Source organism: Protopterus annectens, chromosome 2.part1 (assembly GCF_019279795.1).
Source record: "Protopterus annectens isolate FY-2018-M chromosome 2.part1, PAN1.0, whole genome shotgun sequence".
Classification (NCBI taxonomy): domain Eukaryota; kingdom Metazoa; phylum Chordata; order Ceratodontiformes; family Protopteridae; genus Protopterus; species Protopterus annectens.
In genome coordinates this window covers 66517240-66539409 of record NC_056729.1, presented here as the reverse complement: position 1 = coordinate 66539409, position 22170 = coordinate 66517240, and the positions used below count along the sequence as shown (strand labels likewise).

At 37.6% G+C, this 22170-nt stretch overlaps 1 protein-coding gene across 2 annotated transcripts in view; it reads left to right on the top strand.

Moving 5' to 3' along the window:
• Positions 1–22170, top strand: part of PTPRN2 (protein tyrosine phosphatase receptor type N2) — a 4238418-nt gene that overhangs the window by 1507494 nt on the left and 2708754 nt on the right. The window lies entirely within an intron of this gene.

Genomic DNA, 22170 nt, shown 5'->3' with positions numbered 1-22170 from the left:
TATGTCACAATTTGAAATGTCTCTGGCTGACTGTGATGGCCCTGACACATTTGTCATACCTCTCAACCTCAGAGCAAGAAATCTGGACAAAGCCATACACAGAAGTGGGACAAAGGCCCAAAAATAAGGACAATTTTTAAATATTGCTCTAATAAACTTAGAAAGATAATAGAATAGGTCTTGCATTAGTATGAATTTTCTGAAGGGTATACAATCTGAAACTCAAATGTCTGTCATTATTTTCTAACTTTACTCTTTAGTGATTTGTCACTAATTTGCCAAAAAACACAATTTTATGAAAAATGGACCAAAAATGTGATGCAAAAATATAAAATAGCCACACAATACAGCTGGGAACCTGTCAAAGAAGGGGCAATTTAATATTAGTACTGCTAACTTGAGCAGCTGACAAAATAAAAGACTCTACATGCATTTCAAGTAATCTATAACTTTGATTATTACAGTTATTTCTTAATTGTAAACCGTCCATGTTTTCTTCCAAAATTGTGCTAATTCTATAAAGCAATTTATTTGCATGTACCTCTCAACCTGTTAATGCAGTAAATATATATATATATATATATATATATATATATATATATATATATATATATATATATATATATATATATAGTACAGGTTCACATTAAGAGGCAATTAACCTTATTGTAATTAACTTCATGACATGAATCTTCAGGGTCTTTCCAGTAACATTGAGGATGTGAACATATCTTGCCTCTGGCTCTTCATTATGCCCATTTCTGACTGTATATCATAAGAAGTGTATTAGAGGCTTAATTCCAACTGAGTAATTTCAACTTGTGGTGGGAGTGGGGGGGGGGGATGAAGAGCTCCAAAAAAGCACTTAAGTCCTGCATTTCTACAAAGTTTGATTCATAGGCCAAGTTGCAGACAGACTGGTTTCAATGTCATGGTCGATGACTAGATAAGCATACGTATCAGCAGATGGCTCAATGTCAGATATTTGAAAGATATAAGGATTTCGTTGGCAGTCTAATAGATATTCAGTTAGAGAGGGCTAAGACAATGCAGCGTAATGCGAACAACATTTTTAATGACTAAACATACACTCCTATGCATGGCACTAGAAATTCAAACCCCGTATAATCTGTAGTATCACTGTCATAAGTAGGAAAACAGCAAAGAAGTGAAAGATGATTTGCATTCAGGGAAATTTGTTTCTGGGCATTCTTCATTGTGGTAGCAGTGCTGAGAAGTACATTGATTGTACTTTTGTGTTTTTACACATTAATAGAAAAATTCAAGCAGGTACTTAATTCTGATGTTAGGAGATGGGCACTGAAACAGCATGTACTTTGAGAGCTGGCAATCATGTCTGGCACTCTGGATGCAGGCCAAATGGCAGCATCAGAATTCAGGTCTCTGAACATTGAGTGCAACTGTGGAAGTAGAGCCTCTTCTCCAGGACATTTGGGGAGGTCAGTATAAAGGAGAATTTTGCTTTAAAAATACTTGAAGCAGGACAAACTAGAAGTCAGTGAAGGACAACTTTCATTGTATGAGGAAGACGAAAGCTAATACCATGCTATTTGATATGTATAAACAGTAACATGTGTAGTACAGCATTGCTGTCCCACAAGGCATGGTTACATTGCTATAACTGCTGACCAGATGGGGAATCATTGTTTCAGACAAAAAAAGCAACTTAGCATCATCCTTGCACTCTGGCATATTGTTTATTCTTCTTACGTCTTCAGTGATCATCACACATATTCAGTTTTTTTTTTGCATTCATGACAACCCCAAGAATAAGAGGCAAACAATAAAAAGTAAAAACTAAGAGAAACTATAGGGGCAAATTTGGTGAAACAAACAGCCTCAGTCTGCTTTAATTCCTTCAAAAGCTTCATCACTTTTGTTATGGTAACAGCACTACTTTTGCACCAATACACATCTTAATAAAACTGCCTGGAAGCTTCCTTAATTAACTTGGATAATTGCTGTGCAGACGTAATCAATGCTGCTCATTATAATGACCTATCCTCATTGTTTGGCATTACGTAGAAGAATTCAGTTTTCTCATGATGAAACTCATCACTGAGAGACAAAACGGTAGCTAATAGCAAACATACTTTTGCTTAATACTCAGCTCCATTAGTTAAAGCAGTGAATATCACAAAAAATTCAGGCAACATAAGATAAATTAAAATTACTGTATTAGCAGAGCTATCTATCCCTACTTCCCACTTCTAAAATGTAGTTTCAGAAATGATTTTCATATGGTGCCATCTGCTGGTAAGCTACTGTATTACTTTATAAATATCCAAATGTTCACCATCTTGGCAGCTGTTACAGTAAAATGAATATTTCTGCCAGCAGCATTAAGATATATACAGCTTAGGCAGTCTGTTGAGGGCATTTTATGGAAGTGTGCCTGATCCCTTCTTTTGCAGTGCCATCATTTCCTTTCATTTGATGATATTACAAATGAATCATCTTGAATTCATTTATACCTGACATGGTTATGTAGTCATTTGTTACCTCAATGTTAGACCTGATTTATTGAAACGGATGTGCTTTCCAGTGTTCTGATAACTGCTTAAAAATGTCAAACATTATGTAATTATCGCTGCAGTGAATGAGGGCATCTTGTCAGTAGAGCCCACATTCTTTCCACTATTAAAGAAGCAATGTTGTAAAAATAAATTGTGACGTAACCAAATTTAACTATTTGTACACTACAGTTAGAGCTGAATTAATATGTTTGCGACACACACACACACACACACACACACACACACACACACACACACACACACACACACACACACACACACACACACACACACACACACATTTTCTGACACAGTTTTTCAACGGTTTGTTGTCATGGCTGATAATACCATGGAACACTATGTAAAAAATATGCAAATGGTTGCTCCTTAGAAAGTTGTACTTTTTTAACTCCATCATATAAAATACTCTTCATGACATTTGTACACAATGCTGTTTTTTTGGTCTCACCGTCGTGATATTGCTTCTTGCACTGGAAATGGATATGAAGAGTCCCAAGGGCACAAACACATACCCGAGGCTGTCAGAATTCAAGATCAGCATGTCCTTCACTCTACAAATTGATGCACAAGGAATATGGCAGAACCCATGGTTTCATTTATGTCATCACTAAGGGAGGGATTGAGGGAGACAGGAGGAAATATCCACAAGAATTGTTTTTTTTTTTATATTGGCATGCAGCAGGGGGTTATGGCAGGCTTACTCTGCTACAGAGAAGGCCTGTGATACTAGGAAACATGCCCTGGCATGTGCACTGTGTTGGATCTGGGACCTGCCTAAAACAGGGCACTTTAATGCTACTAAGAGGCTGGATGATGATACCAATTGCACTGAGTAGGCCATGCAGACTGCTGTATAACTGGTGCAGAAAGAGGGCATGCAAGGCTTCCTTAGGCACTATATTTTCAGCAGTAATTTATTTTCAGCAAGGCTTATATTTGGCTGCTGTAAACTGATTCACTTCCTCTGTTGTTGAAGTAGAGTGTTTCTTTTGTTTATGTTTGCATACTGTATTGCTGATCTGTTTCAATCCTTATCCTGTTTTCTAATTGTCTTAGAGCTGGTCTTGCTGACTACTTGGCTTGACAAGCAAACAGTTAATAGAGATATGGATGGAATGCTGTCCAAGATGTCATTAGACTCTGACATATTATCATTTAAACTTAAAGGCCTTGTTAATAGATGTCAAAGTGCCATTTGGTTGGATACACATTTCTTTAGGACTGTGAAACATTAAGCATACCTACTGTTATGCCATGGTGGAAGACTTCACAATCCCACAATGTGCTACTGGATGGGTGTACCTTCTCTGAGGTAGCTGTAAGAAATTAGAGTATCTTATTGTTGACTATTTTATTAAATACAGCACCCATTCTTTCCTCTGGAAATACTTTAGATAACCAAGAATTTCCAGCTCAGACCAACAAAGTACATAAACAACTCTACCTGGGATACTTGGCTATAGCAGTGATAAGCTTCCCATCACCTGCCATGGTATGTGATATAATTGTTAATTAGTGGGAGAGATAACAATTTGCTTTCAGCGAAAAGTGACATAAGGGCCTGTTGTTACTTAAATAACTGCACCAACAAAGTAGATGCTGTAAGAGTAACGTAGCCTCACACTCTTTGATTATTATGAGGAGGTTGCTTTCTATGTTGCTAGCAGGAATGATAATTAATTGTGTAGCATTTTGCTGGGCAGGTGGCCTGGCTCTACCTGTTGCAGCTGCACTTTGTGCCCTGATGTGACTGTGGAGCATAACTTCTTAGTGTCCTGTGCTGTCTGTCAGTGCAGAACACATAGTACCTTCATGCTGTGCACTCTTCTATGTAACACCCTTGCTCTATAAGTACTTATTGTGCTGATATAAAGCAAATTATATACACTGTGCTGCTGTAGTGCAGCACAGTGTATTGTGACCTTTTGTATAAACCCCCAAACAACACACTAATGAAAAGCAGGGTTTACAGTGATCTCTGCCCTTTTTCATGTGTAACCCTCTATCCACAAGTGCTTAACACTATAATTCAAGTCAAGGTGTTCAGTGCTGTCTTCTGTCTTAGTATTTCCCCCATGGAGGCACTCTGTCATTTCCTATGTGGGTAGTATCCACAGTGCTACACTCTGTCATTTCCTATGTGGGTAGTATCCACAGTGCTACACTCTGTCATTTCCTATGTGGGTAGTATCCACAGTGCTACACTCTGTCATTTCCTATGTGGGTAGTATCCACAGTGCTACACTCTGTCATTTCCTATGTGGGTAGTATCCACAGTGCTACACTCTGTCATTTCCTATGTGTATAGTATCCACAGTACTACACTCTGTCATTTCCTATGTGGGTAGTATCCACAGTGCTACACTCTGTCATTTCCTATGTGGGTAGTATCCACAGTGCTACACTCTGTCATTTCCTATGTGTGTAGTATCCACAGTACTACACTCTGTCATTTCCTATGTGGGTAGTATCCACAGTGCTACACTCTGTCATTTCCTATGTGGGTAGTATCCACAGTGCTACACTCTGTCATTTCCTATGTGGGTAGTATCCACAGTGCTACACTCTGTCATTTCCTATGTGGGTAGTATCCACAGTGCTACATTCTGTCATTTCCTATGTGGGTAGTATCCACAGTGCTACACTCTGTCATTTCCTATGTGGGTAGTATCCACAGTGCTACACTCTGTCATTTCCTATGTGGGTAGTATCCACAGTGCTACACTCTGTCATTTCCTATGTGGGTAGTATCCACAGTGCTACACTCTGTCATTTCCTATGTGTGTAGTATCCACAGTACTACACTCTGTCATTTCCTATGTGGGTAGTATCCACAGTGCTACACTCTGTCATTTCCTATGTGGGTAGTATCCACAGTGCTACACTCTGTCATTTCCTATGTGGGTAGTATCCACAGTGCTACACTCTGTCATTTCCTATGTGGGTAGTATCCACAGTGCTACACTCTGTCATTTCCTATGTGGGTAGTATCCACAGTGCTACACTCTGTCATTTCCTATGTGTGTAGTATCCACAGTACTACACTCTGTCATTTCCTATGTGGGTAGTATCCACAGTGCTACACTGCTATGCACTGTACGCAGTCTGCTGCACATCCAGTTTCATCCTGTGAGCATGCCAATGAAATGAATGACACACAGTGACACTGCTCCATGAGACACTCATTCCAACATGGCACCTACTGAACAGTTCTACTTCTGAATCATGTCTCTCTTGTTCTGTTAAGCAAGATGTCATAGCATTCAGGATTTCCATTGTTGATGATGATAATTCAGAAGCTGACCACTCCTTCTACAAGATTTGTGGTCACAACAGATAGGCAGTAAATGGATAGCCATCTTTTAATTCTCTATTTCCTTTTGTCACATCAGATTGTATAGTTTGAAGGAATGTTTCTTCAAAATGTAGTAATCCTTTCCAAAAAATAATGTCTATCATGTTATAATTAATATTTTCTATATAAGTTTCCAGTTCTCTGTCTTAGCCTTTATTATAATATTGCGTTCTAATATAATGTTTTTGTTAATCCCATTGCCGTACAAACATAATTAAAGACTACTGACTAATTTGTTGATTTCTAGTCAATTGATTATTTATAAACCTCACAGAAAATAAGGTCTGAACCAATTGTTACTTTCACTGTTATTTCCTCCTGTGTTGCCTCAGTAACATGGATGACAAAGGCAAGCCGTTCCCTATCTGGACCTAAAGGAGTTTTTGCATTTTCTGAATAATATTTCTGAATAATTTTAGAGGTCTTTATCTAACTAACACAACAGAATTTCCTAAATGCTGCTCATAGCTTGACCTCAGCCATTACCCCTTCCTTTATTTACTTCATTAAAGTAAACATTTTTTTTACATATTTTTCCCCTTATATATAATGCTTTTTACTGTTGTCCTATTTTCTGCTAGTTTTGACAGTTGTTACGTATCCTATATGTAACTTTTGAAATAAAACTTCTTAGTTATGCCTTTAATGCTATCAGAATGCCTCTTTTAAAACAGAGTAATAATCCATGTGTGTTTCATATAAAATTAACAAAAATCATTCATCTTAGAATGGACCTATTAGTTTAGTGAAATGATCCTTAACATTCTGATAAGTGGCCTATTTTTTTCTTGAAATAAAGTGAACTTTAAAGAAATTACATTCTTTTAGTATTTCCATTTCCCAGTAATCACTGTCTGGTTAGTGAAAGCTATTATTTCATACATGATCAGATTAACCACAACCATTACTGTATACCATTAATTAGCAAGCATTTATAGACATGTAAACTAGAACTCAGTGGTAGAATCCATACCTTCCAAGGTGCAGTAGCCCAAAGGAACACTCGATGCACTCGAAACATTAAAAGTTTTAAAGTTTTAAAGAAGCATCGAGTGTTCCTTTGGGCTACTGCACCTTGGAGAGTTTATTTGGTCGTTTAGTGCTGTACACGTTTTCGTTGTTTAGAATCCATACCTTGACTAACTTCCATCTCTAAACCAACAGCAGAAATGAAATATTTAAACCTCTTTCTGACAATCCTTCCTTTCCCTCATCCCTTTAATCCCATTCATAGTCACAAAAAACTCCTCCTCAAAATCAGAATATATTCATTAAAATATATACTTTGGATCATTGCTTTCAGCCTGAAGGTAAAAAAGCCCAATTTTTAAGTTATGTTTTGCTCATCTTATTTAAAACTGTGCTGTTATTTACATTTTCCAAGCCTCTTGTTTACCTGTATTGGAATATAGTTTATGTCTAACATGTTCTCATCTTACAAACCAAATAAATAAAGATATTCATAGAAAGGATGGCTAAATATCTACAAGTATGAGATTTTGTCTGCACCACAGGCCATTCTTATATATCTTACCAAATTTATTATAGATTATACAATGACCCCCCCATTAATATTCCAAAACGTGCACGCTGATTGGTCAGCATGCACATTGTAAATCAGAGTTATAGTAATGGTAAAAGGTCCGGTCGCCCAGACTTTTTCCATTAGTATAACTCTTTTTTTATTTTACAGCAACGGAGAACGCAAGATCTCCATTGCTTTTTACAACCTGTTTTGTTATGTTAAACAAGTTAACATAGAGAGACAGCTTTTAAAAAAGTAACGGAGATCTTCCTATCGCCGTTGCGTTTTTTACAGATGTCTCACTATGTTAAATGGGTTTAACATAGCAATACAGCTTTAAAAAAAACAACTGAGATTCTTTGTTGCTTTTTTTAAAGCGGTCTCGCTATGTTAAACTCCTTTAACATAGCGAGACAGTTTGTAAAAAGCAACGGAGATCTTCCTTTCTTTGCTGCTTTTGCCCACAGCTCTAATGCACTGCGTAAGCATACGTATGCGCAGTACATCAGAACTGCCGCAGAATACCAGACAGCTGCGGAAGGGCAGCAAGGAGGCATTATACAATGCCATTAAAGAAAAGTAATTATTTTTTTTCTTAAATAATGTCATTGTATAATAGCAATAACCCACTTCTGGGTGTGGGTAATGCTGGATTTACCCACGGTTGTCTTTGTTTGGCCACTCAGGCTTCGCCCTCATGACCAAACCACACCAACCGTGGGTAAATCCAGCATTACCCACACCCAGGCGTGGGTTATTGCTATAATAGCTACTAAAACAGCCTTATAGGTTCATAGGTGGATACTAGGCTAACGGTCCTAGAGCATTTGTAAGCCTAGTCATATTAATCCTGAGTTGCCACAATTGCCCTTGGTTAGATGGACATACTTTACAGATCAGCACCGACTACCAGTCCTATTTGTATGTTTCATAACTAAAGGATAATGTCACTTTACTCTTTTTTTCTGTTCCAGTTAAACTTTTGACACTTTACCATCACCTTCCATGAACTTTCCCTTTTAGAAAGAACAGCCATGTGTCTATACTCCAGATACTTCACCCCCTTTTGTTCCCTGTTCTGTCACTGCCTTAGTCTGTAGGCTGTGGTTTGTTTGAAAACATGCATCATTGAAACCCCCATTCTACTTCTGCTGTGTGACTCACACAATGTTAGGGTTTTCCCTCCATGTCCTCATCATTTTTCACTTTCTGTTCCTTGGTGACCAACCAGCAAGGCCTTTTGGCACAACTGTGTACCTGGTTTAGGTTCATAGGCATGAAGTCCAGGGAACCATTGTTGAGCCTAGATCAAATTTACAAATCTCCCAAGGCACTGTCTGGTTAATTGATTTGCTCAAGGTCACCAGTACGAAAATTAAGGCTAAGGGAATCAAACCCTGTTCCCTAGGAAATAGCTTGTTAATAGCCCATTCCCATAATCCTCTATGCTAACTACCAAATTGAATGAGCAGTCTATGCAGAATGCCAAAATGCTTTAACAACATACCGGTCTTTTCATTCTTACTGGTGAAAACAAGTTTCTTCATTTACATTCCAGTTATTGGTAGCACTCTTAAAACAACAATATGGAATAAAATATAGACAGAAATCACTGCCTAGAAACAGCCTAACATCATTCATGTGGCATAAAAAGTGTGACTTAATTTCAAAAATTGTGTCTTTTACTTCACATTTTCAATGTGCAAAACATTGTCGAGTCACATAATTCACAGCAGCCACCTTTAGCTTGCTTTTAAAAACTGAATGAAAAATTATATTTGTATGTTATTTGCTATTTATTTTTTTAGAAAAGGATTTTTGCCAAAAATTCAAGTCATTATTTCTATGAGAATGTTGCTTAATTTGCCAAATTTGCCATTTTTGTAAGTGTTATGACAAGAAATTTTAATTCTCCCACCCCTTAAAAATATTTCTGATGTTTTAATCCAAAAAGTATGTGCATTATTGGCATTCTGTAAATGTTTTAGTCCAAGTATTTGTGCTTTTCATCACTAATGGCTTATACCTGCTTTGTTATGCAGTATTTAAAGCTGCATATTATTGTTTCAAATGTAATAAGTCTTGCATCCTTTACTTTCAGCAAAGTATAGTTAAATTCTGGAATTATGAACCAGATATTGCCACTTTTTAAAATGCTGCATACATTCTGGATGAACGAACACCATTTTATATGTTATGTTTACAACTGCTGTAATTCAGGCATTTTCTTTTGTGTGAGAATGATGCTTTACAATTGAAACTGATTCCAGACTCTTCCTTCATTGCTGGAATTTATTTGACATTTTTGCACTGTCTAACTCATTTTAACTTTATTTATTCTATTTTTTTTTATCAAATTTCTTTTTATTAAATATTTGTTCACAAAATATGCAGAAAAAGATAACAAGACATAAGCACTTAAGCACCATGTTCAATAATAGCCTTGCATTAGGCTTTGTGCCCACTGAATGGTGCACAGCAACAGTTATCCCACTCCACAAAGGGGGAGCCACCACTGATTCGGGGAACTATCGACCTATTAGCCTGATGAGCCTGGTCTACAAGGCCATGGAACGTATCATCATGGAACTCATAAACAAAGACATTGGTAACCTCCAAACTCAGGATCCCACCCAGTTTGGGTTTGTGAAAGGCAGATCATGCCTCCTGAACCTGATCGTCTTCTTTGAGGCAGTCACTAAAGCCGTGGATGAAGGTAAGGTGGTTCACACAGCCTATCTTGACCTCGACAAGGCTTTCGACACCATCCCCCATTCTGGAATTATAGCTAAACTCACTAATCTAGGTATAAATCACTATGTCACAAGATGGGTTGCCAACTGGCTCACTGACAGAACCCACACTGTAAAAGTTGCAGACTCCAAATCTGACCTCAAAGCAGTGACAAGTGGAGTACCACAGGGTTCTGTCCTGGGACCTCTCCTGTTTGCTATCTACTTCTCTGAAGTACAGGCTAACACAGAAGGCTTCTGGATAATGAAGTTCGCAGATGACTGCAAACTAGGAGCCATAGTCAAGTCCCCAAATGATGTGGACATCCTACAGAAGGGCCTCACTGAAACAGATGCCTGGTGTTAGAGCCATGGCCTCAAGCTCAATGCCAAAAAGTGCAGTGTCATCCCCTTTGGTAAAAACTCTGTACCCATGAACTACCACATAGGCAGCAATCTACTTAACACCGAATGCGTGATAAGAGACCTTGGGACCCAGGTGGACAGTAGTCTCTCCTTTGATAGTCACATCACCACAGTAGTCAGGAAGTCCTTCTATGTGGTACACCTCATCATAAAAGGGTTCTCATCCAGGAAAAAAGAGGTCATTGTTCCCCTCTACTTATCATTCATTAGACCCATTATAGAGTACAATGCCCCTTTTGGAATGTACCTCACAAGACATCTGCAGCAACTGGAAAGGCCACAGAAGTACTTCACAAAGAGGATTACTGGCCTCAGACAAATGCCCAACACTGACCGCCTCAAAAAACTCCAGCTTTACTCTGTAGCATATCGCCTACTCCGAGGTGATCTCTGCCTAACATATAAAGCTATGTCAAACCCAGAGCTGTTGGACATGCTACACCTAAAGAAATCCCAGTCCCTCCGAGCTACATGCTCTAGGGACCTAAACCTTGTCACCACAATAAATGGGGCATGCTGGAGGGATAGATTCCTGTCCCAGAGACTTCCTATACTCTGGAACAAGCTACCCATCTATGTCGAGCAAAGTTCTTCATTAGCACTCTTCAAGAAAAATCTTGATGAGTGGATGGAAAATAGGAAATAAACCCTGGGGATCACTTAGGTGTCTCTGCTGGACAGTGGCACAGGAAAATAACTTTCTTGGGTGGCGTAAGCTATGGTACCTTGCTGGCTAGGCTTACGTAGGCCCTTGGGCCGATAGCCTAGTACCTACCTATGAACCTATGAACCTATGAACTTGTGGTACAGTTGACATTACAGAGTGCATTCCATAAGCATGTAATAATAGGTATTGCACACTTCACTCATTAACATTCAAATTAAGTCGAATTACCATTTGTGTTACTACGAGGATATGGTTATATTATAAGGTAGTCCAAGAGCTTTTATCATATAGCAGTTATCTTGTACATTATTGTACAACTGCAAGCAATATTACAGGTATAACATCAACCTACATAATGATAACAATCTGCTCTACTAAACCTTATATACATATATACAAATATGTCACCTTAATTATTGTGGTTACTAATCTCAACAAAGTGATGTGTTTACTATCCTTATATAATTAGTATTTAACATACTGTTTATGTCAGAATATCAATTAATGCTTTGCAGTACTTCTGAGAGTAGGTTTGGTGCTTCTGACTTTTTGTATAAAGCTTCTTGGCTAATACATGGTTTTTCGCCATGCTTTTGTATTCTGACCAGGTTAGTCTTGATCTGTCTATCCAGTTTTTTGCTATGTATATTTATTCTATTGTTATGTTTGTTAACAGTGTGAGTACACTGTTCCAAATGCACTTTTCATGAATGATCTGGAGAATTCTGGCATAGCAACCAATAACACTATCTGTAAAGTATTGTATATCTTAAAAGATTCAGCATAATCTAAGGTATTACACGTCATGACAGACTTGCTACAAGGATACAGACCTTTGATAGAATCAAAAGAAAAATATGGTAATACACATCAAAACTCACAAATAAAATAACAAAAGTAGTGTTCAGTAAAATGCAAGGCATTAATAGGCTATAAAAGTGAAGAAAGGAAGGTATGCAGGACTGTCCTCTTTAGCTGTGGGGATAACAGATAAAAGAGCCCAGAAAAACTATGTGGAAATAAACACCATCAAGTAAAGAGAGACGATATACAAAAGAAATGGGGAACTAGAAAGAACTGGAGAACAAGTTGAAGAGCCAAGGAATATGTCCAGACAAGAAGACTACAGGGGTAATGTTCAGTTCTTAAGCTTTGAGGGAAGGATGTAGCCCTTAGGGGGACATAATATAGTAGGGGCGGGATAAGGATTATGGGAGAACTGCCGGATTACATAATATTCCATTGTAACACTGATCAAAGTTAAGATATTCATTGCCAACAAAAATGGACTAGTTTGCTATATTTCTAGTATGAGTGCTTGAATTACAAATCTCTTATGAAACGACTCACCGAGAAAAACTACTTGACAAATCAGTCCCACAAAAAATTAAATGTAAGCATGTTTTGCATTAGAGCTAGGAATTTGTGCCAACATTCCATAAACTTATATATACCAACTCTGCAGTAACACAAATATAAAGAAGGGAAAATCTCCCAAAGGAAAGGAATTACTGCTGGTATATACTTGGAAGACATACTGGCAGTAATTGCTTATGGAAAATGGCAATCAGGGAATTTACATTTGCTGAGCTGTGCTCAGGGAGTTTTTCCGTCTGTGAGTTGTAAATCAGTGCCAATGGACCAGCTGCCTCCACTTGTATTAGTTTTCTAAGTGCGCTCCTGGTTTTATATTATGAGCAGACTGTTTTTCATCACATTTCTGTAGTTTCACTTAACATTTCAATGTAATTGCTAATCTCTGTGAGCATATACTCATTTTTTGTAAACAAATTAGTCATTTTCTATTATTTGCAATGAATTTATTATGTGAAGCTGTTTTTAAATTGAATAGATATCATATAAATTGCACTATCAGTTTGAATATATCAGTTAAGATGATTTCTCTATTTGTGTGCAGTCACAGTAATGTGCAAATTTTGGAAATAAAGAATTGCATATATTCAGTGTCCTTTGCTTTCTAAAATGTTAAATAATTCATACGTAATTATCATATAAGGTGATATAGTCAGTAAGTGTACTATTCTTCCCAGTGCCTTATGTGTACATCGGCATAGCTTTTTGCCATGGATGGTTCCCTATCTACATAATTTTCATTGAAAAACTGTTTGTGAGATATAGCTGCATTATTGTTTAACATTTTCTTGGATAGCTGCCAATTAATATCTCAATCACCAGTGTCAACATTTTTAGATGTATTGTATGACATCAAACATGCCCTGCACACATGGAATGTTGTGGATAGATCTTTAACAGTAATCAGCCTGTCAGTGGTATCAACAATGACAAAGGATACAGAGGCTCTGTAAAGCTGTGAATTATAAACTAATTTCAATCATGGCTGCAGGTCAGTACCCACTGCTTATGCTGAGCGTACCTCCTGAAGTTAAACAAAATGCCAGTAATAATAATAATAATAATAATAATAATAATAATAATAATAATAATAATGTCATTGTGGCATTCACATGTATTGTTAAACAGTGTGTTACATACATTTTGTGAAATCACTACCAGTGTGGCTTCCAAGTGTGCAGCAGCAGTGATTCCTTTCTTTTGGGAGATTTCTCCTGCCTTCATATTGTGTGATTGTACAGTTGATATGTATAACTTTAAGGAATAAGGAGGCAACTCCTGAGCACCTATGATGGCAGCAAAATTTATGAGGGCTGCCAGAATAACCCTAAGATGTAAGAGACTATTAGATGATGCCAGGGTTACAGTTGGTGGATATGCTATAATGTAGTGACTAACGTAGTGCCGCTGCTGTGTTAACTTAGAAAATTAAGGATGATTGCTAATGTAAGGTGTATCCACACATACATTTTGTGTGTGGCTAACCTTGTGTTGGTCTTTGATTGAAGTTAATGTGGTTAAGCGTTAGATGAAAAATGTATCTTGCAGCACTTTAACACAGAGGCCTTGGATTAATCACTGAAGCATCTTCATGGGAAGCTGTATATGGTAAAGAAATCACTCCCGATGGAATTTTAATTCAACTTTTTTTCACTAATTCTAACCCTTTCCCTTTTGTAGTGTACTGTGTGAGTCTCTGTTAACTGATGAAACTTTCTAAACACACACACACACACACACACACACACACACACACACACACACACACACACACACACACACACACACCTGTGTTATGTAGTATGCTGTTTATCAGTTATAACGCAGCACTGATAGCCCCATATTGGTCTCTTTGTTATCTAAATATTAAGTGGCAGAAAGTTTTATTTACCTCTGATTTTACTGAGATACTGACAGCTAAATGAAGTGTTAGTGTGTTAAAACAGGTGCCTGCCACTTTTAAATGGCTAACGAAATGTATTGCAGAGGAACAATGGAGAAAAACTGTATTTATAGATCTACACATTCTTATAGTAATAGTTATACTAATTTGGTAGGACACAGAGGTCTTATTACATGGTTCAGTTTCATTTGGTATATTTCTGCATTGTAATTAAAATACAAACAAATATATGAAATATTCAATGATAAAAGTGATTTGTGTATTCTGAACCTGTAATACCATGACATGTTGAATGGTAAATTCTCCAACAAGACTGGTTATTTCAGAAAAACAAAAGCACAATTTTTCATTCAAGTCTTTCTAATGCAGAAAAGCCCCATGACATGACAAAAGACAAAATTCAAAGGATAAAATATAATAGTATAATTTCATTCTTTTTCAGAAATACATTGAATGTGCTTTATCTCAATTCTGGGCTCCTGAAAGTGAAATCTGCATATAGTAAAAATAAGAACTGTAGATAGAAATCAACATGCTTGTTCTATAACACTTTGAAAGATATGCATTATCCAGATTTTTATTAAAAATTATTGTTTTTGCATTATATTTCAAATCAGTATTGTTTGTCCTTAATGGTATTGATCTCTAACCAAGAATCTATATTTAATGAAAGATTGGAGGCCTTGCCTTTTAGGAGATATGGTTTCCATGCTCAGTACTTGCACTATATTTTGTTTGTGGTTTTTTAAATTTGTTTGGTTGTATTAAGCCATTAAAGCAAATACTTGTAGATTGTCTACTGCATGAATTTAAATTTGTGATTAATATTTCTTTACCTGTACTATAACTTAAAATGACCTTCCAGATGAAACATGTGAAAGAACAGAAACATCGGTTTATTCTCTTTAATTTAAATTTCAATGATCACCAAAAAATGGAACTAGTTTGCTACATTTCCAGTATGAATCCTTGAAGTACAAATCTCCAAGCAAATGACTCACCGAGCACTTCTACTTGACAAATCAGTCCCAACAAAAATTAAATGCAAGCATTTTTTTTGTAATGGAGCTGGGGATTTGCCCTCACATTCCCTAAACTTATGCATAACAACTCTTTTTTTAAATTGTTAATGAAACTTGCCCATGGTGGGTGGTAAGGCTAGCTATATTTGGAAACATTATTGTTGTGCTGTTCATGGAAGTATATAACATACAGTTGTGATATACAGTCAGACAGGTATAGATTTTTAAGTCTCAATCTTGATCATAGATCTCATAAATAGATTGGCACATTTATGAGCATGAAACATCTGGCCTACCCAGTCCCTAATACACCATTTAACTTATTAAAGTTAAAGTTATGATGGTGCTCTTCAAAACTGTAGCAGAGAGCTACAAAGAGGAGTACTTCCATATTTTTCATAATAATATGTCTATAAATATTAATCCTTTTCCATAATTAGTGACATTGTTGCTATAAAAAGCTTAATAAATATCTTTAAATTTACTGTGAGCATAACCTAATTCTGAAGACAAACATTTAACAGTTATGTCCCTTTGTATAGTTTGTTTTAAAAATTTACCATTCGAAGGGAATTGACTTTGCATGGCTTAATAATTAATGTGTGATCATACGGGATCTAATTCTGTGTGGTGCATGGACCTTGTGATCATACTAGATCTAATTCTGTGTGGTGCATGCACCATGTGATCATACTGGATATAATTCTGTTTGGTACATGCACCTTGTAATCTTATTGGATCTAATTCGGTTCCCTATTATGCAATCGAAGACACTTTTTTTCGAACGCGTAATATTCGAACCAAAAACATTGAAAACACTAAACTGTGAATGGCCACGTCCGCAAATTTTTTCCTAGGGAAAACAATCAATTGGCCGTTCTCGCGGTATGCCCTTTTCCCTAATGTTGAGCGATCTCGGAATTTGTATATCTAGTTAGGGGTGGTGTGGAGGGTGCAACCCCCCACATTGAGGGGTTTGGGGGGCAAAGCCCCCCACTTGATTAGGATTGGGAAGTTTGTGTTGTTTGTTTGCGGCCTCGTGAATTTTTCCCTAGAAAAAAAATTGCAGACGTGGCCATTCACGGTTTAGTGTTTTCTATGTTTTGGGTTCGAATACTCTAATTCTGTGTGGTGCATGCACCATGTAATCATACTGGATCTAATTCTGTATGGTGCATGCACCATGTGATCATACTGGACCTAATTCTGTGTGGTGCATGCACCATGTGATTATACTGGATCTAATTTTGTGTGGTGCATGCACCTTGTGATCATACTTTATCTAGTTCTCTGTGGTGCATGCATCATGTGATCACACTGAATCTAATTCTGTGTGGCGCATGCACCTTGTGATCATACTGGATCTAATTCTGTGTGGTGCATGCACCATGTGATCATACTGGATCTAATTCTGTGTGGTGCATGCTCCATGTGATCATACTGGATCTAATTCTGTGTGGTACATGCATCTTGTGACCATGCTGGATCTAATTTTGTCTGTAGCATGCAGCATGTGATCATACTGGATCTTATTATGTGTGGTGCATGCACCATGTGATCATACTGGATCTAATTATATGTGGTACATGCAACTTGTGATCATACTGGATCTAATTCTGTGTGGTGCATGCACCATGTGATTACACTGGATCTAATTCTGTGTGGTACATGCACCTTGTGATCATACTGGATCTGATTTTGTGTGGTGCATGCAGCATGTGATAATACTGCATCTAATTCTGTGTGGTACATGCACCTCGTGATCATACTGGATTTAATTCTGTGTGGTGCATGCACCTTGCAATCATACTGCATCTAATTCTCTCTGGTGCATGCGCCATTTGATCGTAGTGAATCTAATTCTGTGTGGTACATGCACCTTGTGAACACATTGGATCTAATTCTGTGTGGCGCCATGTGATCATACTGAATCTAATTCTGTGTGGTGTATGCACCGTGTGATTATATTGGATCTAATTATGTGTAGTGCATGCACCATGTGATCATACTGGATCTAATTATGTGTGGTCCATGCACCATGTGATCATACTGAATATAATTCTATGTTGTACATGCACCTTGTGATCATACTGGATCTAATTATTTGTGGTGCATGCACCTTGTGATCATACTGGATCTAATTCTGTGTGGTAGATGATCCTTGTCATCATACTGGATCTAATTCTGTGTGGCACATGCACCTTGTCATCATACTGGATCTAATTCTGTGTGGTGCATGCACCTTGTAATCATATTGGATCTAATTATGTGTGGTACTTGCACCTTATGATCATACTGGATCTAAGTCTGTGTGGTACATGCACCTTGTGATCATACTGGATCTAATTCTGTGTGGTGCATGCACCATGTGATCATACTGGATCTAATTCTGTGTGGTGCATGCTCCTTGTGATCATACTGGATCTAATTCTGTGTGGTGCATGCACCATGTGATCATACTGGAGCTAATTATATATGGTGCATGCACCATGTGATCATACTGGATCTAATTCTGTGTGGTACATGTAACTTGTGATCATACTGGATCAAATTCTGTGTGGTGCATGCAACTTGTGATCATACTGGATCACATTTTGTGTGGTGCATGCACCTTGTGATCATACTGTATCTAATTCTTTGTGGTGCATGCACCATGTCATCATACTGAATCTAATTATGTGTGGTATATTCACTTTGTGATCATATTGGATCTAATTATGTGTGTGGCGCCATGTGATCATACTGTATCTAATTCTATGTGGTCCATGCACCATGTAATCATACTGAATCTAATTCTGTGTTGTACATGCACCTTGTCATCATACTGGATCTAATTCTGTGTGGTGCATGCACCATGCGATCATACTTGATCTAATTCTGTGTGGTACATGCACCTTGTGATCATACTACATCTAATTCTGTGTGGTGCATGGACCATATGATCATATTGGATCTAATTCTCTGTAGTACATGCATCTTATGATCATACTGGATCTAATTCTGTGTGATACATATACATTGTGATCATACTGGATCTAATTTTGTGTAGTGCATGCATCTTGTGATCATGCAGGATGTAATTCTGTGTGGTGCATGCACCGTGTGATCATACATAATCTAATTCTGTGTGGTACATGCACCTTGTGATCATACTGGATGTAATTCTGTGTGATGCATGCACCATGTGATAATACTGGATCTAATGCTGTGTGGTATGTGCACTTGGTGATCATATTGGATCTAATTCTGTCTGGCGCCATGTGATCATACTGCATCTAATTATGTGTGGTCCATGCACCATGTGATCATACTGCATCTAATTCTGTGTTGTGCATGTACCATGTGATCATACTGGATCTAATTCTTGTGGTACATGCACTTAGTGATCATATTGGATCTAATTCTGTCTGGTGCCATGTGATCATACTGGATCTAATTATGTGTGGCCCATGCACCATGTGATCATGCTGAATCTAATTCTGTGTTGTACATGCACCTTGTGATCATACTGCATCTAATTCTGTGTGGTGCATGCACCATGTGATCATACTGGATCGAATTCTGTGTGGTACATGCACCTTGTGATCATACTGCATCTAATTCTGTGTGGTGCATGGACCATATGCTCATATTGGATCTAATTCTCTGTAGTACATGCACCTTGTGATCATACTGGATCTAATTTTGTGTAGTGCATGCATCTTGTGATCATGCAGGATCTAATTCTGTGTGGTGCATGCACCATGTGATCATACTGAATCTAATTCTGTGTGATACATGCACCTTGTGATCATACTGGATGTAATTCTATGTGGTGCATGTACCATGTGATCATACTGGATCTAATTCTTGTGGTACGTGCACTTAGTGATCATATTGGATCTAATTCTGTCCAGCACCCTGCAATCATACTGCATTTAATTCTGTGTGGTGCATGCACCATGTGATCATACTGGATCTAATTATGTGTGGTACATGCACCTTGTGATCATACTGCATCTAATTCTGTGTGGTGCATGCACCATGTGATCATACTGGATCTAATTATGTGTGGTACATGCACCTTGTGATCATACTGCATCTAATTATGTGTGGTGCATGCACCATGTGATCATACTGGATCTAATTCTGTGTGGTACATGCACCTTGTGATCATACTGGATGTAATTCTATGTGGTGCATGCACCATGTGATCATACTGGATCTAATTATGTGTGGTGCATGCACCATGTGATCATACTGGATCTAATTCTTGTGGTACGTGCACTTAGTGATCATATTGGATCTAATTCTGTCCAGCACCCTGCAATCATACTGCATCTAATTCTGTGTGGTGCATGCACCATGTGATCATACTGGATCTAATTCTCTGTGGTACGTGCACTTAGTGGTCATATTGGATCTAATTCTGTCTGGCGCCATGTGATCATACTGGGATCTAATTATGTGTGGTCCATGCACCATGTGATCATACTGAATCTAATTCTGTGTTGTACATGAACCTTGTGAACATACTGGATCTAATACTGTGTGGTGCATGCACCATGTGATCATACTGGATATAATTCTGTGTGGTACATGGACCTTGTGATCATACTGCATCTAATTCTGTGTGGTGCATGCAGCATGTGATCATACTGGATCTACTTCTGTGTGGTACATGCACCTTGTGTTTATTCTGCATCTAATTCTGTGTGGTGCATGCACCATGTGATCATACTGGATCTAATTCTGTGTGGTACGTGCACTTAGTAATCATATTGGATCTAATTCTGTCTGGGGCCATGTGATCATACTGGATCTAATTATGTGTGGTCCATGCACCATGTGATCATACTGAATCTAATTCTGTGTTGTACATGCACCTTGTTATCATACTGGATCTGATTCTCTGTGGTGCATGCACTATGTGAATGTGATCATATTGGATCTAATTCTGTGTGGTACATGCACCTTGTGATCATACTGGATCTAATTCTGTGTGGTGCATGCACCATGTGATCATACTGGATCTAATTATGTGTAGTACATGCACCTTGTTATCATACTGGATCTAATTCTGTATGATGCATATACCTTGCGATGATACTGGATCTAATTTTGGGTAGTGCATGCACCTTGTGATCATGCAGGATGTTATTCTGTGTGTTGTATGCACCATGTGATCATACTGAATCTAATTCTGTGTGGTACATACAACTTGTGATCATACTGGATGTAATTATATGTGGTGCATGCACCATGTGATCATACTGGATCTAATTCTGTGTGGTACATGCACCTTGTGTTTATACAGCATCCAGTTCTGTGTGGTGCATACACCATTTGATCATACTGGATCTAATTCTGTGTGGTACGTGCACTTAGTGATCATAGGTTCATAGGTTTAGGTTCATAGGTTCATACTAGGCTATCTGCCCAAGGGCATTTATAAGCCTAGCCCATAGTTATTTGGCTTTTGCCACCCCTTTAGTTTGAATAAAACTATGCCTATTATAGGTTCATAGGTTCATACTAGGCTATCTGCCCAAGGGCATTTATAAGCCTAGCCCATAGTTATTTGGCTTATTGGATCTAATTCTGTCTGGCACCATGTGATCATACTGGATCTAATTATGATTGGTCCATGCACCATGTGATCATACTGAATCTAATTCTGTGTTGTACGTGCACCTTGTGATCATACTGGATGTAATTCTGTGTGGTGCATGCACCTTGTGATCATACTGCATTTAATTCTGTGTGGTGCATGCACCATGTGATCATATTGGAGCTGATTCTGTGTGGCACATGTGCCTTGTGATCATACTGGATCAAATTCTTTGTGATGCATATACCTTGTGATCATACTGGTTCTAATTTTTTGTGGTGCATGCACCTTGTGATCATACTGGATCTAATTCTGTGTGGTGCATGCACCATGTGATCATACTGGATCTAATTCTTTGTGGTGCATGCACCTTGTGATCATACTGGATCTAATTGTCTGTGGTGCGTGCACCATGTACCTAGTGCTGAACTTTAACTTAAAAAAATGATGGTACCAGTCGAGAACTCTGGTTTTGTCTTGTCTGATTTTCAACAACATCCACTGACAATACTCTGATGGTGTTATACCCTTTCAAACTGATTCTAAGTTATTGGGCCACTACTGTTCTTCCTGTTTGGGATGAAAATGTCAGGCCTCGGTAATCTAAGTATGATTTCTTGCATTTCTACATCATAGTCTCGTAATTTTTTAACATTGAAATTTAGTATTTATTCTCATTTTGTTGAGAAATGGTTTTAAATACTTTTTGCTGTTCCATCCTTTCACCAAAGATAGGCAAATATCATTGGAATAAAACACTGAAAAGTGCATCAACCTTGTCGACATCAATAATATTTATTTATTTATTTTATTTATTTATTTTACATTTGTTTACCGGGAAAGCCTGACTGGACAAGTTATCCTTTTTCAGTGGAGACCTAGGGAGATGAGCTCCACAAAAAAAAAAAAAAAACAAAATTGACAGTAACACATATAATGGTTATACAAAAGGACAAGTTATAGATTAGCTATATAGGTAAAAATCACATATATAATAAATTTGTATAATTTCAGTATT